Genomic DNA, 16492 nt, shown 5'->3' with positions numbered 1-16492 from the left:
TATTTAAAAATCTGACAAGCCTTCATTTCTTCAAAAATGCACACGCAGCCGAGCGTGGCACCCGTCATGCGGTGCTCTTGTTTTAATGACTATATGTCTCTCAGTCGGATTGATATAAGAAGAAAAGTTTGCAAGGAAATACACCTTGTTGTGTGAATAGTACATGTGCAATAAAACAGTAACTGTACTGAATACCTTTTTTAAATCGAGTTCTTAACGCTATTCGTTAATTCTTACGTTTTATTTGCAAAAAGTAAACACCAATGAAAAGCTGAAATAAATTGCATCTGTCGTGCACAGACTGCTGAGGCGCATTCTTATAAATACTTATTAGCATGTGCGTTGCATGTTAGAGTATGCGGTCGTTGACCCGCCAGGTGCATGCGTGTGCATGATTTATCGTCAGATATGATTATTGTGATAGATTCAGTCTTTGCTCAAGTTTTCCTTTTATAAACTTTACCATCGCGTGGCGTTTTCTGACAGATTATGAACATGTTATTCGAATCTGCATACGTCTAGGCAACGATATTAACTGGTAACTGTTATAATAATATTAAGCAAGCCTTTTCCCTGGCTAAACGGATCAAAGTTTAACACAATTACCCATAATATCAAACCGATATTGTCTTCATTAACAAGGGACATCGCCGGGTATTAAAACGAAATTTCCCTTTGAAAATGTATTGGCGTCTTTCAAAAACTCTTCTTATGGCACAATTTGCACACTATGTGAGATGTTCATTATCTATGTTCTTTGCTCACATACTAACATATCACCGCTGATTAGTTCATTCTCATACTATGCGTTCCATGATTACAGCTCGGCTATTATTTTATTACATGTTTGAAGCTATTGATGAAAAACGTGTGTTTGTCAATATTGTCGTGTCATTATCATTGAATTTTTTTCTATATTTGGATTTTTCTTTCATCGTTTTTGCAAACGCCGTTAATAGGCCCAGATCTATAGTTGCTTACCATGATTTTAAAATACTTTTCCCTGACATTTGCAAAGTACACTTTATGATTCTTTTTGGACGTAGTCAGACTCTTCTGTGGTCGTTGAGAAGTACTTTAAACTCGTATCTATCTGATTTGTAAACTAAAAAGTCATTAATTCAGCTACAAACCTGATACTTCTTGAAAAAATTTAACAAAACTTTGCTCCCAACTATTTGTTCTTCTCGATCTAAGTACTCATATAGTCCAACTCATTACTGGAAGTGTGTAGCACTGTTGATATATTTATATAATTATATAACAGCACAAATGAGGGTCAAAATCAATGAACTACATGCATGCATACATATAACACATCTTCACAAACTTCGGATATGTTTAAACATTCAAAAATGAAACATTTCTTTAGGAAAACGACCTGACGCCTGTAACTGATTAAAATTTAAGTCATAAAGGGGCCTTTTCGCAGATTTTGGCATGTTTTTAAGTTTGTCATTAAATGCTTCATATCGATAAATGTGAACATCGGATCTTTAAAGCTGTAGTAAAAAATCAAGAATAAAATTTAAAAAAGGTTACCCTCAGTAGGTCTCAAACCACTGACCCCTGGAGTCCTGGAGTAAAAAGTCTGCGCATTAGACCACTCGGCCATCCTTCCTTTTAAAATGACAGGTGTATTTTATGCTTCATATAAGCAATTCACGTAGTTTTACAAAATATAAGGACAAAACAGAACTCTCCAAATTATTAAATCGTTTCGCGTTGCAACGCATTATAATTTTCATTTTTTAAATCGTTAAAAGATGCATATAAAGGCTATTTTAGAGCATGCAAAATGTTCAGTATTACGGTTTCCTCACAAACATCATAACTAAAACGAAAATTTGCGAATATGAAACAACTTTTTCAATTATGTCAATTTACCAAAACGTGAAAAAAAAAACTTTAATGATACAGCATTTTTCAATATTTATTTTCAAACTATGATGATGTTGTCCAGTTCTTTTGCTAAATGTCCATGTCTAGTTTTAAAGTTTCGTAAGTGGATCCCTCGCACAGTCATATAATAAAATCTCGAGTGTCGTTAAGAGAAGCATCTGTTATCAAAAATACGTGATGATATAAGCGTTATCCTTTAATTTCCATCAATTTAACATGACATCGTCTTAAGTCAAAAACATTTAATGATGTATAAGTTGGTCATTTCATTTCCTTAGTATATACATAATAAGTATTTACCTTTCAATTACCCTGTTGCTGAATTAATAGTTTAAACGTAAATGAATGTACCATGGTACCAGGTTATATATACACGTAATACAACATTGTTTGTTCAGACATGTGTCCACATGTGCATGCGTGTGTTTAAATGCATTCATTGAAATGCTTTCCCGACTGTTGACATTTTGAAGCAAAGTTATGTTGTACGAGTACCTGCGATTACAAGTAGACCACCACAAAGGCTCCTCGCTTGTGCCATCTTATGAAAAAGAATCAGCTTTATAATATCAATTAAAAGAAACAAATGCTACGTGTGTGTATAACACGCATGTACATGTACTATTGACTGTATACAGATAAACACCTTAAAGGGATAATGATTAAGGAGCAGTGGCCTCCATTTTTCAAATGTCTATGTGAAACATTCACAATGTATTCATGATCATCGTTATGAAAATGAATCGGGTTCATGGCCAATAAGTTTATACCAGTGTGTTTAGAAAGCATAGCAATATTCTAACCAGATCCACGCATTTCTATCAATTAAGTTCATTAATAACTCATTTTATAAAGATACTCTAATTATAGTATTTCTACATGCTTTACACTCTTGACTTAATTACTTACTGTTTAGAACGTTGGTTCGTCGATAGAAAACATGCAAAATTAAGAAAAAATATAAAATGTCTAATATAGCGTTCGTACATTCCTGCATATATGTGTTTGTTTGGTATCCTAGATTTATATTTCTTATTTTTCCAGTTCATGCAGGTCGATATATCGAACAATAACCAGTGTTAATTTACTCGCACAGTAAATGCGCTTTATAATTTAAAAACCAGTTGCACATGTATATGCATACCAAGGCTTACCACATGTTTTGAAATTAATTAATGCTTATAAAAGCGTTAAAAGAAAGAAAACTCTGCTAAACACAAATGTGCAAACTAGATTTATTTACTTAAAAACACATTTATACATTGTACATGAAACAATGTATTTATTTGATTTTCGACCAACTTCATCATTATTATAACTAGATAATATTCGTATAAGGCAATACAATAATAAACACAAACGGCCCGGTTTCGTGATCATACATAATAATAAAAGGTAAAAATGTATCTGTAGGTGTATCCTTAACAAACATTTAACATGCATGTCCCCTTCGAAAGTATAAATGATCTAGTTTTCGTTGTTGTTTTTTTGCAATACCTATAGAACGCTTTCACCTACAACCAAGAAAATTTGTATATTTTTAGGTGGGAGAGAAGGAAGACGCCTGTTGAGTTTGAAGTCTACATTTCAAGGGTCAATATCACAGAGGCTTGTTTGCGTAGATTATCTCGAGAATCTTTTTTACTTTTGATAATACAAATTATTGCAGTGGTTACCTCGGTGAAAGGGAAGACGTCTGTTGAATTTTGGTTACCAGTCAAAAGATCAAATGAGTTCGTAAAACCATCAAATGAAAAGCACGCTTTGATTTTAGACACATACGCGTATATCTAAAATTAACTTCTGCGTGATATTTAGAGAATTGTTTGACCTACAATCATTAAAAATGAACACGAAGGTTACGAGGGATCAAAATGACGCCCATTAGTTTTGAGGTCAACAGGTTGACAGTCAAGATCACAGGGACTTAAAACAGAAAATGCGTTTCCGAACTATATCTTGAGAACGATTTGACCTATGATAATGCAGCTTAGTATCGTGGTTACTTGACTAGCATGGAAGACGCCTATATGTCTGAGATCATCCGGTCAAATATCAAGGTCACATGAGATTATATCATGAAATTAGTTTACGCACAATCTATAAAGAACGCTTTGAACTTTGAATATCTTAATTGTTACGCTGGTATTTTTTTTAAGAAAGAAAGGGACAGTTTCATTTTGATGTCAATCGGTCGAAGATTATTGTCATGTGTGTCTATACAATCATGAAGATTGCTTCCTCAAAATATGTAGAGAATTCTTAGGATAATATTAATTATGCGGATCGGTCTTGACGAAGAATGATCCCTAATGATTTCAAATCAGGGAATCAAATGGCGATGTCACAGGGCGCACATTGGCTCAATAGACAAATGACAAAACCTATACAGTATTATATTGCGATTTTGAATAAAAAATCGCAAAAGGGCGGAATAGCTCATATCATTCTTTACTTTATAAAGTACATGTACTTTGTTGCTCAAAATCAAATTGTCTCTCTGTATCACATGTTTGTACGCTCACCGTAAATTGCGTAACGTTAATATTAATTATATTCGCTATTCGACAGCGGGCATTGTGATTAATTACACACATATTAGTTATTAAAAGTTGCACTCTTTTTCATAGACAAGTCGAAACCAAAAGATTTATTTCAGTCATGGAGATTTCGTCTAACATTCATTTTTATTAATACAAAATGTTTAATGTATTTGCTTGTTAATATATAATTTCATTCAAGATTTTTTTTCTAAAATGGTGTCTGCAAATTCCACTTTAGATATTTCGAAAATGTCTTAATTTCAAACTCGATACGGTATCATATAAAAGCCATATTTTCAACAACAAAAAACGAATACCAATATTGTTTGTAAGTTTTTTCGAATATGATACGTAAATATTTAAAACCATGTTCGTCGATAAAATTGCAGCACATAAACCGAACTGCAGACAATTATATGGTCGAAATATGTAGCTCTTTTATTTATTTACAAAAACTTAATTTAAAATCTCTGTCATTATGTAATGATATTGTGTATTTAAGGCACACTGTTTCAACAGACCAAAATAAATTAATAGTTGGTTTGATTTAATAAATTTACTTCAGAATGTGGAAAATAAAATAAAATGGTAATGTGTATGCAAATAAGAATTACAATTTCTATTCTGCATTTATGTATGAACGTACTTAGTTTTCAGTCATTTGCGTATGAGTGTTTTTGTTGATTTCACGCATTTCATTAACCTTTAATTGCATTATTCGTAAGTCCATAAAATGTAATATGGAAACAACCAACAATATAGGGGATAAGGTCAAAACTTTTTTCCAGAGATTTACGGATTAATACAAAGATATATAAAAGTTTAATATAAAGTATCATTTCAACATTTGAGAAAGATTTCAACTTCGTTTAAGAAAAAAACAACTCACTCACGGATTTTGAAACTATTACATGAAACAAAAAGTCTTTTAAGGAAACACGCACGTTAAAGGTCAATGGAAAATTATAACCACAAACTTCACCACTGTAAAGAATCAGTCCAGTCCTTTTCACGAATAGAGAATAGTAAGCAAAACATGAACAAGTAACTATTAATATTAAGAACTTCTGTTTAATTACGCTGTTTCACAAACTTTTTTTAGATTTGAGTTCCACGAGGTTTTTATGTCAACACACGCATGTAAGTACTGAAGATATTACAGCTATCATATAAGTCGCCAGAAAAGCTCTAGTGCGAACATTCGGTGTTTAATGAAACACAATAGTACAGACCATATGCGTATACTGTACGAACAATTGTAAACATTGTGTGAAATGTATTGATAACTGGAAAGAGCACCGTGGTGAAAATGCAAACAAAACACATAATTTTACAGAATGTGTATGCAATCCATATTATTGCATCACTTAGAAACTGTTATCTTCAAATCGTATCTATATGGATTAAAAATATAATTTTTAAGACACAGGAGTTATAAATTAATTTATATTTAAAGCGTACTCACTCGCTGTTAACACCGTGGCTGGTTTGCAGCCTTTGATTACAGATTTATTTAATGCTTTGTAACCTACTAATTTATACAGGTGTAGCGTGAATATGGACAGATCGTGAGATCTGTCAGATAAACCGGAAATCTGACGATTCTCACAGTACCCCCGTGAGATTGCTCAGATCAGTCGCCGTGAAAAATGTCAGATTGATGAAAAATAATATTTTACGAATGGTTGTTTATATTTAACTTCAATTCGCGTTTTAACACCTTGCAGTTATTTTCGGACATCTTTTTTTCGGACGTTGAACGTAAAGACGACGTTGTTCACAACAAAGATATCAAAACAGTAGTTCTAACACCATGCAAACATTTGATTTTAAACGATGTTCGTTTCAAATGTTATATATATCGATGATGTACATGCATTAATTTGTAAATAAATAGGTTAATGTACACGTACTTTATGGTGTTGCAGTGTTTTAATAGAAATATATAACATTGATTTAAGAAAATATTTTCAGAATATGTATATATATATATATATATATATATATATATATATATATATATATATATATATATATATATATATATATATATATATAATTTCAGATAAAAAATGTTAAACACTGATTATAAACAAAATTCAATTCCAGAAATGTGTAATACTAAACGCTGTTTTTATCATTATTTTAGCTAATTCACATGTACACTCAATTCAAGAAAATTATTGTATTATAATATATTTCATACAATCAAAGTTACCACTATCCTCATTTGTTTAGTCTGTCAATAAGCTCCATTGGACATTGTCGGTTTTGCTCGGGTACTGCTTAAAAGTACCCCGGGTACTCTTACATATACTTAACTGTACCCCGGGTACACTAAATATACTAAAATGTACCGTCTGCCTGTCTGTCAGTGCAGTCTCTCACAAACTTTTCAGGGCTTCTTCTCAGAAACTCAATATAAGTTTTCAACATGAAACTTTATGTGTGTATAAATATTGCTGAGGAGAGGTGCCATGCACAAGAACCATAACACGTCGCTTTCTGAAATAAGAGTTATTGCTCTTTGTTGTTTTGGTATGATGTTACTAGGGCTATTTCTCAGATACTATACAAGATTTTAATATGAAAATTCATGGATGTATAATTATCAATGCACAAGAGCAATAACCGTATACTTTCTTACATAACGGTTATTGCCCTTTCTTGTTATTGTTTTTGTATGATGTAACTTTTCAGGGCTATATCTCATAAATAGAACCATAACCCTTCACTTTATTAAATAAGAGTTATTGCCCATTGTTTTTTTATGTTGTAACTTTTAAATAAGTGAGAAAGGGTACAACACTTCAAATAAACTTTTCTGTAAGTTCTGCACCCATCAATAATCAAAATTTATTTTGTGGGGGATATCAATTTAATGAATTTGCTTGTTATTATTAGTCTTAAGGTTGAAATGGACTTAACATTTTAAATAGCATCGATAATATAAGACACAACAGACTCATCAGTCATCAGTATTATGTTTGCATAATATTCTTAAGTCGGTTACTGACCTAGGTCAAAATATAGTTGAAGTTTATCACCTTTAAAGGTGGTCTAAAAGTCCTCACCGCCTAGTAGATAAGTCTACAAAGTATTTTAAAACCGGTTCATGAACATGAAATAATAAGTCATTTCCGCCATCGGTATTATTTATTTTAAGTCAATATGTTCTTGGAATCTTAAGGCACACATTGAAAAATACATCACCACATAAATAAATATTTAGGTCAATTGTGATTCTGTCAAGCAATGATTATCATATCAATTATTATCTCCAGAGTTTGTTTTTTCTGGCACTTATCATAATCTAACCATCTGCATTATTTTTGCCAAACAGTTGGTGTAGTGAATATGGTGTCCGTCTAGCGATCGGGAGGTCACGGGTTCGATCCCCACTGCGGGAGTTTTCTTTAGATTTCCCCCATAGACACCAAGTACTGGTTCTAGTCCCAGGAAACAGACTCGAGAGCGTTTCAAATAAGCCTAAGGCTTTCTATGCAATCGAGCTAAAATAAATATATTTAAACTAAACAGTTGGTTTTGCGATTTGAGCACCACAATCATAAATATTTTGTGTGTGGATAAGATGTTATAAAAAAATTAGGATTTATTTATAGAACCTTTAAGTTTCATTGTGCTGTACTAGGTTAGGAGATGTGTAATACCAACTGGCTACTTCTGTTTTCAGAAATAAAAGGCACAGAAAGATTTTATTAATATTTTGTGGAGTTCTCACATAAATCGAGCCCAAAGCACTTCCTGCTACAAAAACATATTTTCGAGCAACAACACATATTGATAATATCCTATTGGTTTATTAAGACATCAACAATAATAAACATGTATGCATGAGCACATATAGTAATTATGATTCATATAGATTAATAAATGTTACAGTTGTCTGTACCCGAATAACATGGTGTTATTAATACTTCATTATGTAAATTGATGATTTTTTTTCTATATCCTCTGATTATCCATTATTAACTGGTCAAAATGAGAAATGCATTTCTAATTGAATAACATGTTATTAAAACCATCATTTTGAATAGAAATTACACATGCAGTTACAACCAGCTGCAAACACATTTTTGTTTCTTACATGATTACTGATTCGTGTGAAGGATAGGAAACACACACATAGTGAATGAAATATTATCAATGTGCACTTATCAACATATGTCTTTGATTTAATCTATCTTGAATAATGCATACTTTTTAACATGAAAATCTCAATTTCCAACAAAATACTAAATTAAAAGTAACACGAAGGTGGTAAAAAATACATAAATTCAGTTACAAAGCAATGAATTGAAAAATATCTGTACATTTAAGTTAACTATAAAACATGGCATCACCTTAAAATCAGTATCAATACCACCTAAAATCCGCAAATGTTCAGTAAGATTGCCTTTTTAAACAAAAAATTATAATTGCCCTAAAATGAGTGATTTAACAATATACATAGAACTATCATGAACCATTTTCAACATTTACTTTGTTGTTCTATAATTTAAATAAATATGCAATTCCAAATTAATTATGCAGGTAAACCATGTACACACAAAAATTTAGTGCCCATCTTTACTTTTTAGTATTAAGTGTATTTGACCTTGATTTAGTTTTAAAGCCTCATTAATGAAGGAGCTGACTGGACAAACACTTAGCTTTTCTGTAAAACTGCAAATACATTGTATTGTATTTACTCTGCCGACTCCTGTTTAAATCTTTAAGCATTTTTCTGCTGATTCCACTGCTGATTCCACAAATATTTTTAAGTTGTTGAGGGACACTCCAGACTTCAAAACCTGTCCACTCATTGTTTTTAGTGTTGCAATATTCCCTTTAATATTGTCTACAACATATGATCCAGTGTAATTACTTTCAATATTTCCTTTGGCTTTTCTCACCGCCCTCGAAGCATTGAACTTTAACACCCTAGCCCCAACATGTATTTGATTAAATTTTCTCTTTTTTTTGTTGTTGGCTTGAATTAAGTCTTTTTGGCTTTAGACATTTTATCCAGTACAACATTTCCTGCGGTTTCTGTTTGTTGCTTTCGCACACTGGATTGTTTTTCAATCATGTCTGGGTCGGACAATACACCTATTATGTCCTGATGAAAAAAAGACAAATGCACATCATAAAACAATCCACCAAAAAAAGGAACAAGTATTATTCATGATTTTTTTGCTTTGCTGATTAATATTACATTTGTGTAACAAACAAAAGTCTTTTATACTCTTCTAAAGAACATTTCTAAACAAATATACTTCTTTATTTCAAATAAAACATACCATTACTTGATTTAAGAAGGAGAAAATAGTCCATATTATGTCAATATTCAGAATTGTTTTTCTTTCAGTCTGACAAAACATAAAACATAATTTTTGTTTCCATGTTTGTTTCCAAAGTGAGTGTTTATTCATAAGTGTAGTTAATGAATTTTTGAGAAAAGATATAACTTATTATGTAGACAGAACAAGAAATATATCATTGTAAAAGAAAAAGCACATAAATTGAACATACGACATAAAAGTTGACGTAATTATTAAATATTTCTAGGAAATTCCTTATTCTAAACACTTATAATTTAGGTGGTGATCAAGAAATATACTCGTTGTTTAACAAGTATGGCCCTGAATTGCTCACCTGAGTTTGAAGTAACCAAATAATCAAAACTGGACCTAGTGACCTAGTTTTTGGATACACATGACTTGGACTAGGTATTTTCAAAAATAATATTTCGTCAAGATTGGGTCATAAATGTGGCCACTATAGTAGTCACAAGATTTTGGTAAAATTTAAAAAGTTGACCCGGTTTTTGGACTCACTGACCCAGATTTGAACTCGGCCTAGATATTGTCAAGATTCTAACCAAGTTTCGTAAAGATTTAGCCATGAAACTAGGGAGTTCGCAAACCTTTTCTTTAATTTTACCTAGTGACTTAATTCTTGACCTCTGGCAACTTACTTTCAAACTTGGTAAAAATATAATAGGGACACATTTTTTTACCAAGTTTCAGGAAGATTGGACAATAAATGTGGCCTGAAAGGGAAGGTTCACGAGGTAATTATGATGACGCATTACCAACGACAAACAAAAGGTGATTGAACAAGAGATGTATTCGTCAGAAACACAATGCCCCCTATTGCGCCGCTTTGAAATAAAATTTAAATATATCATTAGGCAGTTTTAGAAATTATCTCCCTTGTATAGCTTATTACTTCCCTTGGATTGTTATTTTATACTTTTAAGGAAGACCGTGACCTTAAAATTTGGTTTTATTATATCCTTTAAAAAAATATTACTTCCCTTGTGAAATTGATCTGTACAGGCCAAAAGATATAAAATAGAAATTAAAAGCATGTTATTTCCCTTGGATTTAGTATTTTGACATTTGACCTTGAAGGATGACCTTGACCTTTCACCACTCAAAATGTGCAGCTTCATGAGATACACATTCATGTCAAATATCAAGTTGCTATCTCCAATATTGCAAAAGTTATGGAAAATGTTAATATTTTTTTTCGGACGGACGGACAGACTGACATACTGACTGACAAACTGACGGACAGTTCAACTGCTTTATGCCACCCTACTGGGGGCATAAATAGCTCAACATGTGCTCGTAGTGCTGAGGTGAGCTAAAAATGTATAAAATTTAAGCATTTGTTTCGTATTTTTGGTTTCGACCAACCATGAGAGGCAGGAGGGATGAACCAATAAGAGAGTGCTAACTTCTTTTTTCACTCTAGGCCTTTCCATAACAAGGATATGTTAAAGAATGTGGGACTAACACAATTAAATTGACACAGGATATGGAAAACATTAAATCTTCATCTAAACTCCTGTCAGCAACATATAAAGTATGTAATCAAAGATGCTTTATTTACATACATCAAGAGCCACAGTCTGCAACTGACTCGGGTACATCGCTTCCCGTCCGTACAGAAGGAAGAATGGGCTGAATTTTGGTCCGAATTGAGAAAAGAACCTCATCAAGCCTTTCATCCCAATCGTTCTGTATGTCTTTGACCAATTTGCTTAAGGCCCTTTAACAAAAATCAGACAATAACTGAGGCTTTAACAAATCAGAAGCACATAAAGTGATATTGAACACTATTCTGGTATAAATTATGCAACTTAATGAATTCAATGAAAATTTTAAAGACTATAATTACGCTCCCTACACATATTGTACAGAATCGATATTGAACCAGGGTAGAAATCCAAATCTTCAAGGCTTCGTTAGAATTACATGTACCAGCAATTGAGGAGGAACCTATCTCTCTTTATGATTAATTTTGGAAAATCTGGTGTGTAAATTTAAGGGTGAGCAAGGCCCAGTTTACACACAAAGACAAAACAGATTGGCAAATGCTTGGTTAAAATTTATAGTCAATAATAAGCAAAAACACATTCACATCTCAGTGATAAACAGTTTGAAATTTACCTTTTGATTGTTTGATTGGTCCTTTCATCAAGGCCGTTTGTTTGTGGGTGGCATGCATATGTTACTTTGTGTTTAATGTCCCACGTTAAGCACAACTCTTGATTTATCTGAAAAACAAAATAAGCCAAACATATAATGTCGTCCGTTCACCTGTAAATAAAACAGATCAAGAGCTGTCACCATTAGATGACTTATGCCCCCTATAAATGCTTGATATAAGTTATGAGCTTTTTTCGAAACCTAAACGCAGATTTCGAAACCTAAACGCGGACCGTAAGTTCAAGGTCAAGGTCACAGGGGTAAAAAATTGTGTGCGTATGGAAAGGCCTTATCTATATACACATGCATACCAAATATGAAGGTTATATCTCAAGGAGATAGAAGTTTTGAGCATTTTTCAAAACCTAAACGCAAAGTGTGGCAGAAAGACGGACAGACAGACAGACACACAGTCCAATCACTATATGCCCCCTTTTCTTCATTATTATATAAAGAGAGTTGGTCTGACAAATCTCACGGGCAGTAATTATCAATGTATTCATAAGAAAGGCAAGTGCGCACTACCACCTTCATCATAATCATTATTGCATGCTTAGAGTTGGTCTGACAAATCTCACAGGCAGTTATACTCATGTTATCATGAAAAAGGCCAGTCACCACCACTACCACCTTTATCATCATCATTATGGCATACATAGAGTTGGTCTGACAAATCTCACGGGATGTAATTATCAATGTATTCATGAGAAAGGCAAGTGCGCACTACCACCTTCATCATAATCATTATTGCATACATAGAGTTGGTCTGACAAATCTCAAAGGCACTTATAATCAAGCAATCAAGAGAAAGACAAGTCACCACCTTTACCACCTTTATAATCATCATTATTGCATATAGAGAGTTGATCTGACAAACCTCACAGGCAGTTATACTCGTGTTATCATGAGAAAGACAAGTCACCATCACTACCATCTTCATCATCATCATTATTGCATGCTAAGAGTTGGTCTGACAAATCTCACAGGCAGTTATACTCATGTTATCATGAAAAAGGCCAGTCACCACCACTACCACCTTTATCATCATCATTATGGCATACATAGAGTTGGTCTGACAAATCTCACGGGATGTAATTATCAATGTATTCATGAGAAAGGCAAGTGCGCACTACCACCTTCATCATAATCATTATTGCATACATAGAGTTGGTCTGACAAATCTCAAAGGCACTTATAATCAAGCAATCAAGAGAAAGACAAGTCACCACCTTTACCACCTTTATAATCATCATTATTGCATATAGAGAGTTGATCTGACAAACCTCACAGGCAGTTATACTCGTGTTATCATGAGAAAGACAAGTCACCATCACTACCATCTTCATCATCATCATTATTGCATGCTAAGAGTTGGTCTGACAAATCTCACAGGCAGTTATACTCATGTTATCATGAAAAAGGCCAGTCACCACCACTACCACCTTTATCATCATCATTATGGCATACATAGAGTTGGTCTGACAAATCTCACGGGATGTAATTATCAATGTATTCATGAGAAAGGCAAGTGCGCACTACCACCTTCATCATAATCATTATTGCATACATAGAGTTGGTCTGACAAATCTCATAGGCACTTATAATCAAACAATCAAGAGAAAGACAAGTCATCACCTTTACCACCTTTATAATTATCATTATTGCATATAGAGAGTTGATCTGACAAACCTCACAGGCAGTTATACTCGTGTTATCATGAGAAAGACAAGTCACCATCACTACCATCTTCATCATCATCATTATTGCATGCTTAGAGTTGGTCTGACAAATCTCACAGACAGTTATACTCATGTTATCATGAGAAAGGCCAATCACCACCACTACAACCTTTATCATCATCATTATTGCATACATAGAGTTGGTCTGACAAATCTCACGGGATGTAATTATCAATGTATTCATGAGAAAGGCAAATAACCGCCACTACCACCTTCTTCATAATCTTTATTGCATACAGAGAGTTTGTCTGACAAATCTCACAGGCACTTATAATCATGTAATAAAGAGAAAGACAAGTCACCACCACTACCACCTTTATCATCATAATTATTGCATACATAGAGTAAGTCTGACAAATCTCACAGGATGCAATAATCAATGTATTCATGAGAAAGGAAAGTAACCGCCACTACCACCTTCATAATAATCATTATTGCATACAGAGCGTTGGTCTGGCATCTCACAGGATGTAATTATCATGTTATCATGAGAAAGGCAAGTCACCACCTATACCACCTTTATCATCATCATTATTGCTTACCTAGAGTTGATCTGACAAACCTCACAGGCAGTTATACTTGTGTTATCATGTGAAAGACAAGTCACCATCACTACCACCTTCATCATCATCATTATTGCATGCTTAGAGTTGGTCTGACAAATCTCATAGGCAGTTATACTCTTGTTATCCTATGAAAGGCCAGTCACCACCACTACCACCTTGATCATCATCATTATTGCATACAGAGAGTTGGTCTGACAATTCTCACGGGATGTAATAATCATGTTATCATGAGAAAGGCAAGTCACCACCTATACCAACTTTATCATCATCATTATTGCATACAGAGAGTTGATCTGACAAACCTCATGGGCAGTTATACTCATGTTATCATGAGAAAGACAAGTCACCATCACTACCTCCTCATCATCATCATTATTGCATGCTTGGAGTTGGTCTGACAAATATCACACTGTGAGATTTTGTCAGGAAGTTATACTAGTGTTATCGTGAGAAAGACGTTAGTCACCACTAACCACCTTTATCATCATCATTATTGCATACATAGAATTGATCTGACCATCCTCACAGGCAGTTATACTCGTGTTATGAGAAAGACAAGTCACCATCACTACCACCTTCATCATAATCATTATTTCATGCTTAGAGTTGGTCTGACAAATCTCACACGCAGTTATACCCATGTTATCGTGAGAAAGGCCAGTCACCACCACTACCACCTTTATCATCATCATTTTTGCATACATAGAGTTGGTCTGACAAATCTCATGGGCAGTGATAATCATGTTATCATGAAAAAGGCCAGTCACCTCCACTACCACCTTTATCATCATCATTATTGCATACATAGAGTTGGTCTGACAAATCTCACAGGCAGTAATAAACATGTAATCCTTTATATGATTACAAAGACAAGTAACCACCACTTTTACTTTTATCATCATCATTATTGCATACATAAGAGTTGGTCTGACAATACTAATGGGCAGTAATTATAATATTTTTATGAGAAAGACAAGTCACCCTCACTACCATCATCATCATCATCATCATAATCATTATTGCATACAAAGAGTTGGTCTGACAAATCTCACAGGCAGTAATAAACTTATACATTTAATAACTAGAAATGGCGCGGTAGAGGCCGACGAGTATCCCCTCACCGCATGTTTGACCCAGGGGCGCCCCAGTGTTGGTCATGGGGCCATGAATAGTTGAGATTGACCGTATTGTCATAAGAGAAGTTCAGTATCAATTAGAAGTGAATCGGTGTAGAAATGAAGAAGTTATAGTAAAAGGCAATTTTGGGTGGGTGTGGTCTTTGTTGGCGGGGTGCCCCAGGGTTGGTAATGGGGCCAGACATAGTTGAGATTGACCGTATTGTAATAAGAGAGGTTCAGTATCAATTTGAAGTAAATCGGTGTAGAAATGAAGAAGTTAATGTAAAATAACCTACAAAAATGAGTGAAAATCTCTGATCCGGCCCCAGCCCAACCCCCATAACTTTTGACCCAGGGGTCAGATAAATAAAATCCAAATAGTGCAGGGTCGCACATATGCTCGTAGCTACCATGTGCACATATGCTCGTAGCTACCATGTGTGAAAGTTTCAAGGTTCTTAACCAACAATTTGCTTGATAAAGATCTCTTTATCACAACTGTCTATAGGTGAATCTCTTCACTAATGAATGATCATTTTAATAAGGCAGTGGTATGGCAAGCGAAATGCACATTAATTCCTTAAACCACGGTTTAACAGTTAACTATATAGTTAAGAGACTTTGAACCCGGGTTCAAAGTGCCGTTTGCACATTAAGTCCTTTAACCCGGGTTCAAGACTTTGAACCATGGTTCAAAGTGTGTCTAAAAATAGATACAAATCTGTTATCTGCGACAACCAATCAGCGGGGCTTAAACCACAATTAGAAGGTAAATACCGCGACTTCATTGGTCATCTCTTAACTACTGTGAAACCATTTATTTTCGTCGGCACAAAATTTCGCCCTTTTCATAAAAATGACTTTTTCGTCCGCTCTTAAATTCGTCCATTTCTGGTTTTGAAAAAAACAACGTCCGATTTGTTTGTAATACATGTAATACGCGGTTGCGAAAAAATCGTGCTGGGGAAAGAGAGGTGACACTTGGTAGTCACTTGCAGGAGGTGGGCCTTGTTTGGCATATGCCAATTAACAAGTCTGTTATTTTAGGTGATAGTAACTGTCCCTTATTATTTTATGTCATTGACACATTCTTTGTTATGATGTCAGGTGTTGATCATACAT

The sequence above is a fragment of the Dreissena polymorpha genome, chromosome 5 (assembly GCF_020536995.1).
Source record: "Dreissena polymorpha isolate Duluth1 chromosome 5, UMN_Dpol_1.0, whole genome shotgun sequence".
In the NCBI taxonomy this organism is placed as follows: domain Eukaryota; kingdom Metazoa; phylum Mollusca; class Bivalvia; order Myida; family Dreissenidae; genus Dreissena; species Dreissena polymorpha.
This window is presented reverse-complemented; position numbering follows the sequence as displayed.